The following is a 16,076-nucleotide window of genomic DNA, read 5'->3' as shown; positions in this document are numbered from 1 at the left end:
AAATAACAACTATTCCAAATGGGGACCATCAATAATTATCATCTATCTAGGCTAGTTGTTTTCGTATCTTTTTTAGTAGGGTTTAGCGTTAACTTCATGCACTTTTTTTATTTTTTATTTTTTATTTTTTTTTTTCACATTTACATTATTTGATGTTGTTTAACCATTTACATTCTTCCTTCACATTCACATTTTCATTTTTTCCCAAATATTCATATGCATTTGTTAGATATTGGGAACCCTATTTAAATAAAATAAATCTAGCTAGGGTACATAGTCAATTTTTTTTTTTTTTTTTTTTTTTACTATTGTCAAAGTTTTTGGTCGTATAGCATTTATAAGTATTAATATATAGGGCAAAACCAAAAAAATAAATGCATTTATTATTATATTTCACTAAACAAATAAAATAAATAAATCTAAGTTAATTACTAGTCGTAAAATTTTACAACTAGTAATTAACTTAGATTTATTTATTTTAAAATATAGCAATCAAAACCACATGGTTGTTCATATATACCACATACCAAATATAACATACATAACACATAGGATGAATCATCGAATTAATTAACAAATTAACAATAATTAACTATCTCAAACAAAGCAAAAATTTAAATAATTAACAAAAAAAATCAGTTAATATAACACATACATATCACATATTGATCAGTGTATATATATATATATATATATACACGCGAGGAGCTGTTGTAGGAGCTAGAAGTGGATGGAAGAGAGGATGATGGTTAGAGATGGCAGAGAGAACGACGTATGGCCGGCAGAGAAATCAACGTACAGCCGGCGGGAGGAGAATTCATGAGAGAGAGAGGTACGTACGTAGCTAGTGATCGCGAGCTTATACGTACGCACAGCCGATTGAGTAGAAGAGAAAAAAAATTGAAAAAGCTTGAGAATGGCGAGTTGGGCGGAGGAAAAAAGGAGAACAAAGAAAAAAGATGAAGTCTAGTGGGAAGATGGGGGGAAAGAAAAGAACAAAAAAATAAGAAAAAAAAAATCTCTGTGCGCTAGCCTCAAATATTAATGAGGCATGGCGCACTGCAGTGGGAGATGGGACGCACGGGGGTAAGCTCGAGGGGCTTACTAACATGCCAAGTCTGGCAGGTCAGAAATTTACTAACGTGCCACAATTGGCACGTTAGAAATTTATTGATGTGCCACATTTGGCACATCAGTAAATTTTCTGACATGCCAAATGTAGCACGTCAACCCTATTCTAAGTTAGAAAATTTTAAAAATAAATATTCAATATATTTAAATATATTTACTTTATAAATATATAAATAATGAAATACATTAATACATTACATTAAAATAAATAAATTAAAAATTTGTTATAACTAAATTTATATATATATATATATATATATGCACTATATATATATATAGTACTAAGAAAAGTAGAGGCTTAGAGAAAATTAAGAAATCTAATTCTTTTGATTTAACATTGAATAATTTAGTATGATAAACCAAATTTTATTAATATTTGAGCTGTCTTTTAAATAAAACTATGATAATATAGTTAGGAAATTGTCTGGCATGCCGTACTCAAGGTTCATAAAATTGTATGATTTTCTCTCTAATGTATTTATATAAATTACCAAAATCAAATTCATCTTTTGGCATGGCATCACCAAAAGGTGTTAAGGAAGGCGCTTGCTAAGATAAGTGCATGCTCTCTCATCGCGCAGCGCTGGGCACAACTATCAATTAGACTGCTTTAATGTACGTAGGAGAATGACATTCAAAGTAAAATTAAAATAATTAAAAAAGAATGAATTGATAAATTAAAAATCAATTTTCTAGCCATCTTTTTAACAATTCTCATATAGTAGTGATCAGTGATGAATATACTAAATTAATTTGCAGAACGAATTAAGTGATCGATGAAATATGTCATATGTGTTTATGATTATTTCTTCAAGTCCATAGTTATTTTCAAAAGGATCTCTAGCTAGGTGTATATATATAATTAGTTATTTGCAATATAATTAATTAATGGAGGGAGGTCCCCAAGAGGTAGTTCAATCGGCTGGGACCACACTTAATGAAGTGGAGGTCACTAGTTCGAATCCCCCTCCCCCCTCTTGTGTGGACATGTCAAAAAAAAAAATTAATGGAGGGAGGCATAATATTGCATGCATGCATCATGATCATTATATAATTAAATAAGCTATATTAATTATATAGCTTATAGCATGTAGATGCAATATATTTAATTCTAATGAGAACAATAATTAATTAGAGAGAGAAAAAAAAAAAAAAAAAAACCCCAAGGATCGATAATCCGGTGCACATTATATAATATAGTTATATAGTTATATATATATATACACTAGTGTATATTGGTATATATATATAACTAATTAATTAATTAATTATGTATATTAATTTCTGACGTGGTAAAATGCCAACGTCTGGAATTTTTGACGTACCAGTTTACCACATGGTAAACTGGTATGTCAGAAATTCCTGACATGGCAGTTTACCATATCAGAAATTCCTGATGTGGCAGTTTACCACGTCAGAAATTTCCGACGTGGCAGTTTACCACGTCAGGAATTCCTAACGTGGCAGTTTAACACGTCAGTAATTTTTGACGTGGTAGTTACACACGTCATAAATTTTTTGACGTGTAAAACTACCACGTTAGAAATTCCTGACGTGGTAATTTCACACGTCAAAAATTATTGACGTGTAAAAATTTAACACGTCAGTAAAAAATATAATTTTTAAAGTTTTAAAATCCTAAAAAATTTATTGACGTGGCAATACCAACACGTCAATAAATTCTAACGTGTTATATATTGTCACGTCACTAATTATTGACCTGCCAAATTTCTCACGTCAGGAAAATATTTGCTGACGTAGCGAAAATGCCACGTCAGTAATTAGTGATGTGGTAAAAAATCGTGTACCATAGCTACGTCAGAAATTGATAGTTTTTTTGTAGTGTGGAAAACCCTCACGAGACTTCACTCGTCCTCTAAGAAATTCCTAGAAGTTTAAAAAGCTTGTTGCATATGCTAAATGTAATCATACATTCTACGAAAGATGGATTTATCTTTTTGTTTTCTGTTTTTCATTTTGTTTTTAATTTTGTATTGCTAAGGGACTAGCAATATGTAAGTTTGGGGGTGTGTTAAGTGCCAAAATATTCATATTTTAAACATTTAACTTATATTTGTTAATTTTATTAGTTTATGCTATTTTAGTTCTTTTATGTGTTTTCTTTGTTTTCGTAAGCTTTTTGAAAAAAATGAAGCAAATCTGGAAGTATTGGGCTTAAAGAACAAATTTGGGAAAAGCTGGAGGCTCTAGTAGTGCGATCGATTGTAGGGGACTTGAGATCGAGTGCTCTACAAGCAAAAGGATCAGACGAGCGCAAGGCATGTGTTTGCGGGCACAAGAAGTAGCATTTGCGATCGAGCGCCCAACACTAGAGACAATCGCAGTCCTGCGATCGATTGCACATGGGCTGCGATCGTGCACACCCGTGCGTGAAGAGCAAGTCAGCTGTGGCCAGAATTCCCTCTCCTTCCATATTAGGATATTTCAAGTCTCACTTGTAATAAGACTAAACCCTACGAATTTTCTAGGTTTACTAAGGGTTCTAGGATTTCTAAAGGCCTATAAATAGACATCTTAGCTTATAGGAAAAGGTGTTGAGAAAGAGACACAAGCTCTAAAAAGGAACTGAAGGCTAGATCAAGAGGAGTTTGGGTTTTTCTTCTCTTCCACTTTTTATTTTTGTTATGTAGCTTATATTTTAATTGGGGCTAGATTGAAGCTCTAGTCGTGTCTATATAGGATTTCAATATTGGCGCATTTACTACAATTATACTTTGGTGTATTTAACTTGATTAATACCTGTTTTCTTGAATTCCTCTTATGTGTTTGCCTCATCAACATATGCATGTAATATGGATTAGTTAATTAAATCAATTTGGATAACCGAGTCCTGGGTTTAATAAGTGTAACAAAAGAAATTTACACCAGGTTATTGGGTTAATCAACATGAAAAATTGGGAGTATACACCCATGCCCTAGGTTCCGAGTGTTTGTCAATTTTCATAGATTTATGATTTCTTAAAGAACAACTTAGTATATACCCATGCTAAATCCTTTAAGAAAGAAAAGAATTAGAATATACACCCATGCCTAATTCGTTGCTTAGAGAAATCTATAGCTTAAAGAGTATACACCCATGCCTTTAGGTTGGCAAACATTAATTATACCGGTATGATTGGAGTATCGGCATATTGTTATCTTAATTAGTCTAATTAGTGGTGGATATCAAAACCCTTATCCTTTTTAGTTTTAATTTATCTTTTATTTTATTTATTTATTTATTTTAACTCAATCGTGACAGTTGAGTTTTATCTATTAATTAAATAGGAAACTACTTCTAAACATAATTTACCAATCCTCGTGGGAATGATCTCGTATTTGCCTGCTATACTATCGTTTGATCTTGTGCACTTGCGAGTAAAACGTACAATTATTTGCTTATTAATTTAGGTAGATAATTGCACAATATGCATGGTTATAGAATAAAAATCAATTAAGTAAATTATTCAAAAGTTTGTTTCTCTTAGACTCTTTTATTGTATTTTGTTATTTAAGTGTGCATGGCTATAGAATAAAAATCAATCAAGTAAATTATTCAAACTTTGCTTTTGTAAAAGTTGAGAGCATTTCTAATTGTTCATAAGAGGGTTTATAATTTTTTGAAAATCCTATCATATCTATCGCTTTAATTACTTCTCATCACTTTAGGTAAGCACATATGGGTTTGAATGGACCAGGTTTATCCTCACGGACATAGTAGTCCAAAGGTTGGGGGTTGCATTTGGAACAGTTCATGTATTTAACACATCATCTGTCGACAGCATCTTCGCACAAAATTACGTGGAGATATGGAAAAGACCTAAAGAAGAGATGTCTTGTTATTAGACAAAGTGGGAACTCAACCGAAAAAAATAAAATAAAATAAAATGGAAGTTGACTTCGTACACAAGTTCTTCCTCTCCTTTAATATTATAATGATTCTACATCTCTACTGCTCCTCTATATAAGTGCCATCCCTCCTCCTCCTCTACACACATCTAGCTTGCTTGCCCTCACCAAACTTAATTTGCTTCTTAGGCAATCTGTTTGATAGTATTATGGCACAGAAAGCTTCTTCTGTCAGAGTACTGATTGTGCTCCTCATGGCTTTTTCCTATGTTCTTTCCTGTGCTGCTGTTCCTTCAACTAGTAAGCCTCATTCTAGGGCAAATAATATGCTTTTCTTTGTATATTTGAGCCATTTTTAATTCATTTTACCTGCTTGTAGGAAGCCTCAAGTCAAACAAGGAGGGCTTAACTGTTCAAGATCTTCAGGCTCAGGTCTCTCTCTCTCTCTCTCTCTCTCTCTCTCTATTTTGTGCGATTGTTAAATCTAAAAATCCAATGATCTAAAGATGATCATGTTGATGGGGTGTTTTGGGATTTGCAGGATGCAATGGGTTTGATGGATGGCGGGGATCTGATGGATGTAGGGGAAGGATTTGTGGAAGGGAGAATGGATTTGGTAACCCAGGACTACACGCCCGCAGGAGCGAATAAAGACCATGAACCAAAAACCCCTGGACGTGTTTGAGCCCTCCGAACTGTTAAGATGTTGTGTGTGGTTTGAAACTTTAAAGGAGGGTTTGTGGGTTTGGATCTTGAATTGCGATCGCTTCTCCTGCTTCTGCTGAATCTTGGAAAATGTGTGCTTTTTGTGTATATAGTGTGTGACCTAAAAGGTGTATGGTTATGGTGTTTGTCTCCTGAAATATGAGTAGTGTACCTAAAAGGTGTGTATGGTGTTTTTCTTGTGAAGTATGAGTAGTGATATGATACCCATGGTTTGGTTTCCACTTTTTTTGTTTCTATTTTGTTTTATTTATTTTCATGTTCTCTTCTTCTTTTTTAGTTTAAAATTCATAATTTATGCTATATTTAGACAGCATGGACAATCTAGCCAGCCCCAAAACTACAGAAAAGAAATGAAAGGACCTAGGGAGAAAAAAAGAAGAAGCAAAATCCTGTCTTGGTTGTAACAGATACACAAAAAACGAAAAAAGAAAAAAAAAAAAAACAAAGATTGTAAACTCTTTTTTCTAGAAGGATTTAGATCTAATTTCAGAAAACTTTCTATCCCTAAACTTCGATTCAATCATGATTTAACAAATGTTGTATTATTAATATAATTTCCCAAAAATATATGGAAAATTATTTACTAAACCAAAATCTGGGTAATTACCACACATTTTTCCATAAATTTCTGGCAATGTTCAGAGATAGTTGTTTTAGAATTCAGAGAGTCTATGGGCAATAATTCATAAAGTCCCACCGTTTGTTTGAGAAGGAAAGATATCAAAACAACACCCCAAAGAAAAAGGAAACTGATCAATACAACCATATGGATGAACAAGGCATGAGGAAAGATCTAAATGGCCAACTAATTAAGAAGAGCCACATGCAGAATTGAAGATATGCATTATTATCATCTTGGATCAAGAATTTTTTTACATCCCCACATGCACCAGTAATAAATTAAATAAAATAAATTGATAAATATTCTAAGTATATTGCTTTATTGTATTTGTTATTTCTCCTTAAACTAAAAAAAAAAAAAATTGATAACATCGTCCTCTAACTTTTTTTAAAATTTTTTATAAGTTTATAAATATTAAGTTTTTCAAAACCCATAGGAGTAGGTATGAATAACTTTACATTTATGGGTCAAGGAAAATCTTTATAACTTAGGAAAAGCTCTAGCTCTAAAGCAAAATACTGAGATCCTTTAGAATGTAGAGTTTCATATCTATTCCAGTAATTTAAAATTTTGTATGCACTTATTCCCATAATTTTGAGGAAAAAGAGATCATTTTTAAGTTAAGTAATTAAGTCCTCTTTTTTATTTTTTTTATTTTTTTTATTTTTTTTTACATGTCCACGTAAGGAAAGGGGAAGGAGTGATTCGAATTAATGATCTCTGCTTCATTAGCCATAGTCCACGGCCGATTGAGCTACCCTTTAGGGGCAATTAAGTCATTTTTTTAAAAAAATAAAAGATCCAAAAAGTAAGCTATGCTTAAGGGGATAGTCCACTTCTAACCATTAACTCTCTAAACGCAGGTGAAGTAGTCTTTTAACATCAATTAAACAAGCTGTTATGTTCAGCTTGATTAATTAACACTTTTCTTTGCTGCATTGTCTTCCAATGGATACAAGACATTTGAGAGAACAAATAGAACAGAAAGAGATGTTGAAGATTACAGGTAATAACTTTTTGATATTCACGAAGTAGTGTATATATAAAGGGTAATTACAAACAAAACAATCATGTAAACGACCGGTAATTGGGGTCACTTTAGGGAAGTCAAGAGAGAGAGAAATAGTATTGGAGATCACCAATTTATTATCACATTTCCATGGAATAAAAGAAACATTATGGAATGACAGAACTTATGTTAAGGAATATCCGTTGAAGGGAAAATAAATTGCACACAAAGGAACAAAAAATATTATTCCTATTGTTCGAAAAAATGTATGTTTTATTTCTTACACCTACCACTGTCATTTCTTGTGTTCCCGTTGACAATCCAAACATCACAAAAAAGAAGGAAACCTCAAAAAATTTTCCCTGTTTTTGTTTCTTTCTCTTTTCTCTAGAGGTAAACGAACAGTGTTCTGATAAGGAATTAAACCCAGCCTCTAGATTTTCATGTAAGTTGCATGGATCAAGTAATTACGGCATAAGTTAATAATAATCTCTTTTCTTTAGAAGTGAGAGGTCATGATGGAAAAGACAGAATGAAGCTTTTCAAAGCACCAAATAATTATACTGAGAAAAACCTATTTAGAAAAGTAGATACAGATGATGCTACGTACGTCTATATATATGTATCCATACAATATCTTTTTCTGGTTTTCCAAAACTAGTGGCAAACTGCAAACCACCATAAAATAAATTGTAAATTGCTGCTTGATCTGTGTGCAACAATGCATATGTTGGGAACAAATGCAAGTTTTAAATTACCATTTATATTAAAAGATTAAACTTATAAAAAATATTGATTTAATTATTTAATTTATAGTCTAACACTCCACCATACGTGTGAGTTTAAACTCTCTTTTAATAAGTGAGGCCCGACACATAAAATATTTAAATGAAAACAAGTTTTTAACTAAATACATTTGCTCGATTTGATATCATATTAAATCATAACTTATTTCAAAAACTTTTGCTACATATTTGAAAGATTCTATGATATACTCTAGGAAGCCAAATTCAATCTCTTGTTTCCATTCATTTCTCTGGAAAAATTTATCTAGAATGTTCCCAAAGCATCAATATAGTTGCATTGATATGGTACATATTTTTGAGAACTTATTCCTCAATCATTCACCAAGAACTTATGATTCTTTGTATGGTACTGAGCTTATTTTTTATATGAGTGAGCTTGTGAGACTCGTCGCCCTAGTGGGCAACAAGACGTGGTTGTGCTTGAAGTTGTTGACACACCAAATATTGCTGGACACCCACCCACCAACTCCCTGTTTGGGAGCACAGGGAAAAAGATTTCAGGTGTTTCATTTATCAAGTACGGCGACAGCATACTACCGTTTGTTTATTGCATGAATCATGATATAATTGTACCATAAAACCTTAATCAGCTCTATTTATCAAAGCCTCTGAAGTTTATGATTTATAAAGTGCCCCACAGTGCCAAACTTTTATATAAAACTGCAAAAAGAAGTTTTCCATTGATGGAACACTAAGAAGGGATAAGAATACGAAATAGTTTTTATTTGTTTATTAATATTATAAGACCAGAAGTTTACAACATGCATGATGGCCATTAGTATTCGTGTCATTTAAACGAGGCCAAAGTAGGTACTTTCTGGTGGAGCAGCTTATGCCAAATGTTGATAGTGTATTGCCTGCATCTGATCTATATATGGTACAACATTGCTCCAACAGTGAAACTGAATTACTTTAAGGAACTTAGAGTAGGAATTATGCGAACTGTTGATAAGTGGATTGTACTAATATACCGCCACCGCCTTTAAAAATATAAGGTGTTGATGCATAAAATAAACCAGTAACCATCCACGCTTAGTCCTTGATCTAGATCGATGCAAAGGGGGGAGGGGGAGTGGCGGTGCCACCTCTGTGATGTCCCAAGTATTTAAAACCCAAAATGCATTTTCTTATGTATTAATCATTTTTATAGTGCAATTTTTCCCTAAGATTGTTTAAAACCTTTTTATTGAAAACGAAATCTTCAACTTTGTAACTCTAACCGAACATTCGACCATGGACCACCGAACCTTCGATCAAAAACCTAGAACTAAACGTTCAACCCTGGACCACATGAACGTTTAACTAGCAACTCTAGAACCGTTGGGTAATAGCATATCGGGAAATGCTATGGATCAATAAATTATCTATATTTGACTCATATATTCCTAAAAATTCAATAAATTAATCATTAAATTTGTGGGATCCACCATTGACTTATGTGGGGTCCACATAAAGGCACAAATATAATGGTTGATTTGTAAGATGACATGGGCCAAATATAGGAAAAATATTGACCCCTATCATTTCTCTAGTACACCGAATGTTCGAAGCATAGTATCAAACGTTCGAAGTTTGTCTGAAAAACAATTTTAACCTATTATTCACACCCATCCCTCCTATAAATAAGATCCCCTTTGACCATTAGACTTCACCCCTCACCTCTACTCCCAACAACCCTGATCCTAGAGTGAGAAAGAGATTCTAGAGAGAGAAGAAGGAGATTTTGAAGTTCTTTGCCATCTTTAAAGTAAAACCCTCTGCACTAAGTTGTTCATGTGATTTTCATGCTTCTTATGAGTTTTCAATATGTCATGATGAGTGTGCAATTATTTCCTTTGAAAGCAAAAAGTTATTCAAGTATGATGAATCAACTCTCATTTTCTTAGATTATTATGTTGTGGTTAGCATGTTTCTATTTACCTATTAGGAGCCTATGAAGAGATTTCTTACATGCTAGTTTAGAAGTAAGGACCTTGCATAAATTTTGGTATTTTGACCGAACGTTCGTCACACTCTAACCGAACATTCGATCTCGAGTCTGAACGTTCGATCTTGACACTGAACATTTGCAGAGTGTCCATAATGGGTAATTAGGGTTTTATGATATTTTAGGAAGCTTTGTTGGGATCAATTGTGTAAATTTCAAAAAATTTACTTTTACGAAGCGGAATAGAAAACAATCCCCAAGACCTTTAGCCCCCAAGACAAACATGGCAAGATTCAAGAATAAACATATAAGTTAGTTTACGTAAATTTCAAAAAAATTTCCTTTTATGCAGAGGAATAAAACATGATCCCCAAGACCTTTTACCATCAAGACAAACATGTTTAAATCTAAGGCAAGCATATAAGTTACATTACTTACATGTAGCTTCGCCCTCTCCTAGGCATTGGGGCATAGAAAGGTGCATCCATTCTTCCCATGGTGTTGGATTGAGTAGTTGAAGTTCCAACAAACTTGAATACTTCAAGTATGAGTCCATACTCATCTCACCCACATCGTGTTCTTCTTGTTCTTCTTGTTCTTCATGAACTTGAATAACATCTTTATATTCTTCATTGTATTCATAAAGAATTTCTTGAAGACTTAGAAATTAATCAAGGTCTTCAAGATCTTTACACAATTTGGGAGAAGATTGCTCCATTAGATCTTCTCCTTGATGATTGAACGTGACTGTGAGTGTGGGCTCACAAAGTTTTCTCAAGAATAAAAGAAAACTAGAAGCAAAACTTTGAGAGAACAAATTCTCCCCAGTGGCTGTGTATTCATTCTTGTAGGAGACTGATGTTGTGTTTTTTGTTTTCACAAAAATCACAGTTTATGAATTGTTTCTCTTTTCTTAGACTGTGGCAATTCTGAGATACTTTGCTTCTCAATTGAACCTCTATTTATATTACTGGGATCTCAGGAAAAAAAATATTTTTAAACCATGTGGGACTGGGATTAGAAATCCCAATCCTAGTAGTACATGGCTAAGGGGGTTTAGAATGACCTCCCTTGCCCCTAGCACCACACGGCCATGGGGAGAAATGATTTCTCCCCATGCGCCTAGAGCCCACTCCCACTTGGTTTTATGATAAGTGTCAAATATTCCATATTTGTACCCCTTTATTTACATTAGTTAATCATTTAGTTGTGTCGTTATTTAATGTTTTGTGTTTTTAGTATTTTGTAAGTCATTGAAAAAAAACTACAGCTTTAAAGAGAAAAACGCAAAGTTTGGAAAAAATCATACTTTGAGAAGACCTAGATGATGTGGTTAAGTTTAACCAAATCCAAGAAAATGTTAAATCAGATTAAAGATCAGATTAGATTAAAGTTCAGATTGAATTCAAATTCAGATTTTGCACATTTCTCATTATTTTGACCATAACTTTCCGCTCAAATATCAGATTGAAGTGATTCAACCGGAATTGGAAAGCTAATGCAAAATACTACAATTCATTCTGAAATAGGATTTTTTTAATTCGGAAGGTTACTATGTCAAAATCTTCCCGCAATAAAAGGACACAAATCTAGACGAATTTTATTCCGATTTCATACTTCTAATTTGACTGGGAGACGGACCTCCGAATTATTTAGGTTTTATTTTTATGTGGAGTTAAATTTCAAACTAAGGTTGGGGATGAAGCCTCACCAATGAAGAACATCAATACTTTCATGTAAGTCTTTATTTCTCTGATTTTATTGGGTTTAATATTTCAATTGTTTTACTTTTCTTCAATGTGTGGAGTGATTCTTGGATATCTTTTATGATTCAAGGATACGCTTGATGATTTAAGATAATTTCACATAATTGATTGCTTGATTTTATTAGCCTAAATAATTGGATATCTCTTGTGATTTGTTCTACGGATACATTTGGTGTTTCAATTAAGATTTGATATCTTTTGTGATTTACGGATACATATGATGATTTAATTGATATTGGATTCCTCTTGTGCTTTGTACAATGAATGGATACATGTGATGGTTTTAATTAATTGTTTGAAGCATAGTAAAACATATCTAAGATTTTAATTATGAGAACTTCATATTAATATTAATAAACATGGAAATATGTTGTTATGATTCGGTTAGTGTGAATTCTCAAACCTTAGTGTTTTATCTCTTAGTTTATTTTAATTAGTTTTTGTTTGTTTTTTAATTTCTAAAAACCAAAATCAAAACCCTTTTGGAACTAGATTAGGATTTAATTAGTTTAGATATAAATTGCTCTTTCAATAACACAATTCCTTGGTGGGTTCGACCTCACACTTGCAATCCATTAAACTATAAACGATTCCTGCACTTGCGAGTTAAATAAATTTGCACAACAAGTTTTTGGCGCCGTTGCTAGGGAATTGTTAAATTTTTGAAAACAATTTATGTTTAAATTAGTTTTATTCTTCTATTAGTTATAATTAGGATTTTATTTTTTTGCAATTTGTTTTGTTTTAATCTTGGTACTAATAAAAAAAAGAAGATTTTTCACGTTGTTGGTTGTTGTTTTTTTTTTTTTTTTTTGGCTTGTTTGATAGCTCTGCTGCAGTACTTTCCGCACGCCCCTGCTAGTGCGGTCGATCGTAGCCCTGCTACGATCAAGCGCACTCGGGGCCAAGACAGCAAGTAAAGCGCACCTGCGCTCATCAATTGCCGCATCTTCATTCGTACACAATGCAAGTGCGATCGAGCGCATTTCCAGTACGCTCGAGCGCACTCACAGCAAAGGCAGCAACTGCAGCAGTTCCGTAGATTTTTGCCAAAATTTTATTTTTAGTCCTCTTTGTGGGTTTTTTAATTTTAGTTTTAATTTTTTTTATTGTGTTACTTGTCTTTTTTTAGTTTATTTTATTTTTAAAAAAAATGGTTGATGTGTTATGTGGAAAATTTGCATGCTAAAGAGTGAGGGTGAAGTATGGATTTTTCGTTTAATAATTTTTCTATACAACATGCTTCTCCTAGTTATAAGACACTAGCTCCAACCAACTACCCTCAAACTTTTTACCCATATAAACCATATTCATATTGCTCAAATCCTTATCATCATTATAGTGATTGTCCATCATGGGGACAAGTTTATAATTTTCCATATGAGCAAATGAACACCAATTTCTCCAGTCCAGGGTTTGATTCAAATTCCAATTATTGCAACTCAGACTGGAGCAACCAATCAAATTTCTCATGCTCAGCTCAGGCTACAGGAAATTGTGCTCACCAATTTGATGAATTGCACTATTCAGAATATATGCAGTTCGATCACGAAGCTTAACCACTTGCGAATCAATCCTTTACTTAAATGCCACAGCCTGCACCACAGTCATCACTGGAAGACATGATGAAAGCATTCATGCAATCAATGGATAAGAACATGCAAGAGATGAAGCAAGATATTAACAGATTCAATCAAGAGCTTAAAGAAGAACTACGTCAATTCAATCAAGAGCTCAAAGATGCCAACAGTCAAGCTTCCGCAGGGAGGAAAAAATGGACTGGCCAGAGTGAGAATGAACACCCATCTGAACATCAACTTGACCCAATGACTCAATATTGGGTCAATGAGAGCAGAGAGGATAACAAAGATGAGCACACAGAGCAAGTTGAGCATGCTTAAGTCACCACCACACTCGAGAGTGAGAAAATTGTTGACAATATTGAGGAGGAAGAAAAAGAAGAAGAAGTTGAGCACCCTGAGCAAGTTGAGCACCATGAGAACTGTGAGCTCCCAACAAATCCTGATCTTCCCAGTGACATGGAAGTGAGTATTGAAGCTCATGCCTACATCACTGTCCCTCTTGAGACACATCAAGAATCCAAAGCTTCATCGCTAATAAGTACCAAATATTTCTTATTTGGACCCCTTTATTTACATTAGTTAATCCTTTAGCGGTGTTGTTATTTAATGTTTTGTGTTAGTTTTGTGTTTTTAGTATTTTGTAGGTCATTGAAGAAAAACTACAGCTTTAAAGGGAAAAATGCAAAGTTTGGAAGAAAGCATACTTTGAGAAGACCTAGATGATGTGGTTAAGTTTAACCAAATCCAAGAAAAGGTTAAATCGGATTAAAGTTCAGAATGGATTAAATTTTAGATTGGATTCAAATTCAAATTCTGCATATGTCTCAGTATTTTGACCATAACTTTTCGTTCAAATATCGGATGGAAGTGATTCAAGCGACACTAGAAATCTAACTCAAAATACTATAGTTTATTGTGAAATAGGATTTTCCTAATTCAGACGGTTACTATGCCAAAATCGCCCTACAATAAAAAGACACAAATCTGGACGAATCCTATTCTGATTTCATACTTCTATTTGGATTGGGAGACAAAACTTCGAATTATCTCGGTTTAATAGGGCTTCTAGGACTTTCCTAAGCCTATAAATAGACCTCTTTGCATTCAAGAAAATATATAGAATTTTAGAGAGCAAAATTCTAAAATTCTATAGTTTTTCTCTTTTTAGTTTAGGTTTTCTTTAGATTTAGGTTTTATTTTTATGTGGAGTTAAATTCCCAACTAAGGATGGGGATGAAGCCTCACTGATGAAGAACATTATCTGATTTTATTGGGTTTAATATTTCAATTGTTTTACTTCTTTTCAATGTGTGGAGTGATTCTTGGATATCTTTTGTGATTCAAGGATACACTTTATGATTTAAGATAATTTCACATAATTGATTGCTTGATTTTATTTGCCTAAATAATTGGATATCCCTTGCGATTTGTTCTACGGATACATTTGGTGCTTCAATTAAAAGTGGATATCTTTTGTAATTTATGGATGTATTTGATGATTTAATTGATATTGGATTCCTCTTGTGATTTGTGCAATGAATGGATACATGGGATGGTTTTGATTAATTGTTTGAAGCATAGTAAAACATATCTAAGATTTTAATTGTGAGAACTTCAGATTAATATTGATAAACATGGAAGTATGTTGTTATGATTCAGTGAATGTGAATTCCTAAACCTTAGTATTTTATCTTTTAGTTTATTTTAATTAATTAGTTTATGCATGTCTTTTAATTTTTAAAACAAAAATTCAAAACCCTTTTGGAACTAGGTTAGGATTTAATTAGTTTAGATTCAAATTGCTCTTTCAAAAATACAATTCTTTGTGGGTTCGACCTCGTACTTGCAATCCATTATATTGCAAACGATTCGTGCACTTACGAGTATTAAAATTTGCACAACAAGTTTTTTGTGCCTTTGCCGGGGAATTGTTTATTTTTTTGAAACCAATTTATTTCTAGATTACTTTTATTCTTCTACTAGTTATAATTAGGATTTTCTTTTTTCTGCAATTTTTTTTGTTTTATTCCTATTACTAATAAAAAAAAATGATTTTTCTTCTTGTTTTTTGTTTCGTTTTTTTTGGCTTGTTTTACAGTTTTGCCGCAGCACTGTCCGCATACCCCTGCTAGTGCGGTCGATAGCAACCCTGCTACGATCGAGCGCACTCGGGGCCAAGACAGCAAGCTGAAGCACACCAGTGCTCGTCAACTGCCGCATCTTCACTCATGTGCAATCAAGTGCACTCACAGCAAAGGCAGCAACTATAGTAGTTCCGTAGATTTTTTGTCCTTTTTATGAGTTTTTAAATTTTGGTTTTATTTTATTTTTTGTTAGTTAGTCTTTTTTTTAGTTTATTTTATTTAGGGAAATCATATCTAAAATCGTTAGGTAAACGCGCTTTTTTTAAAAACTCCCTGGGTATTTTTTTTCGGAAATTTAGTCCCTGGGTCACTCGAAAGTACTAAAAAACTCCTTACCGTTAATTTCTGTTAACTTCCGTTAGTTGAGTTAAACGCACCGTTTTACTTAAGTCCACCTCAGTAGAATTTTGTATCCTACGTGTTCACATTGGACACGTAGGATATAAAACTCACCGTTTTGGACCATCCAAAACGGTGAGTTTGGCTTAAAATTGAGGCCTTCTTCTTTGAAAC

This window comes from Corylus avellana, chromosome ca9 (genome assembly GCF_901000735.1).
Source record: "Corylus avellana chromosome ca9, CavTom2PMs-1.0".
NCBI lineage: Eukaryota > Viridiplantae > Streptophyta > Magnoliopsida > Fagales > Betulaceae > Corylus > Corylus avellana.
Note: the sequence above shows the minus strand (reverse complement) of the source record.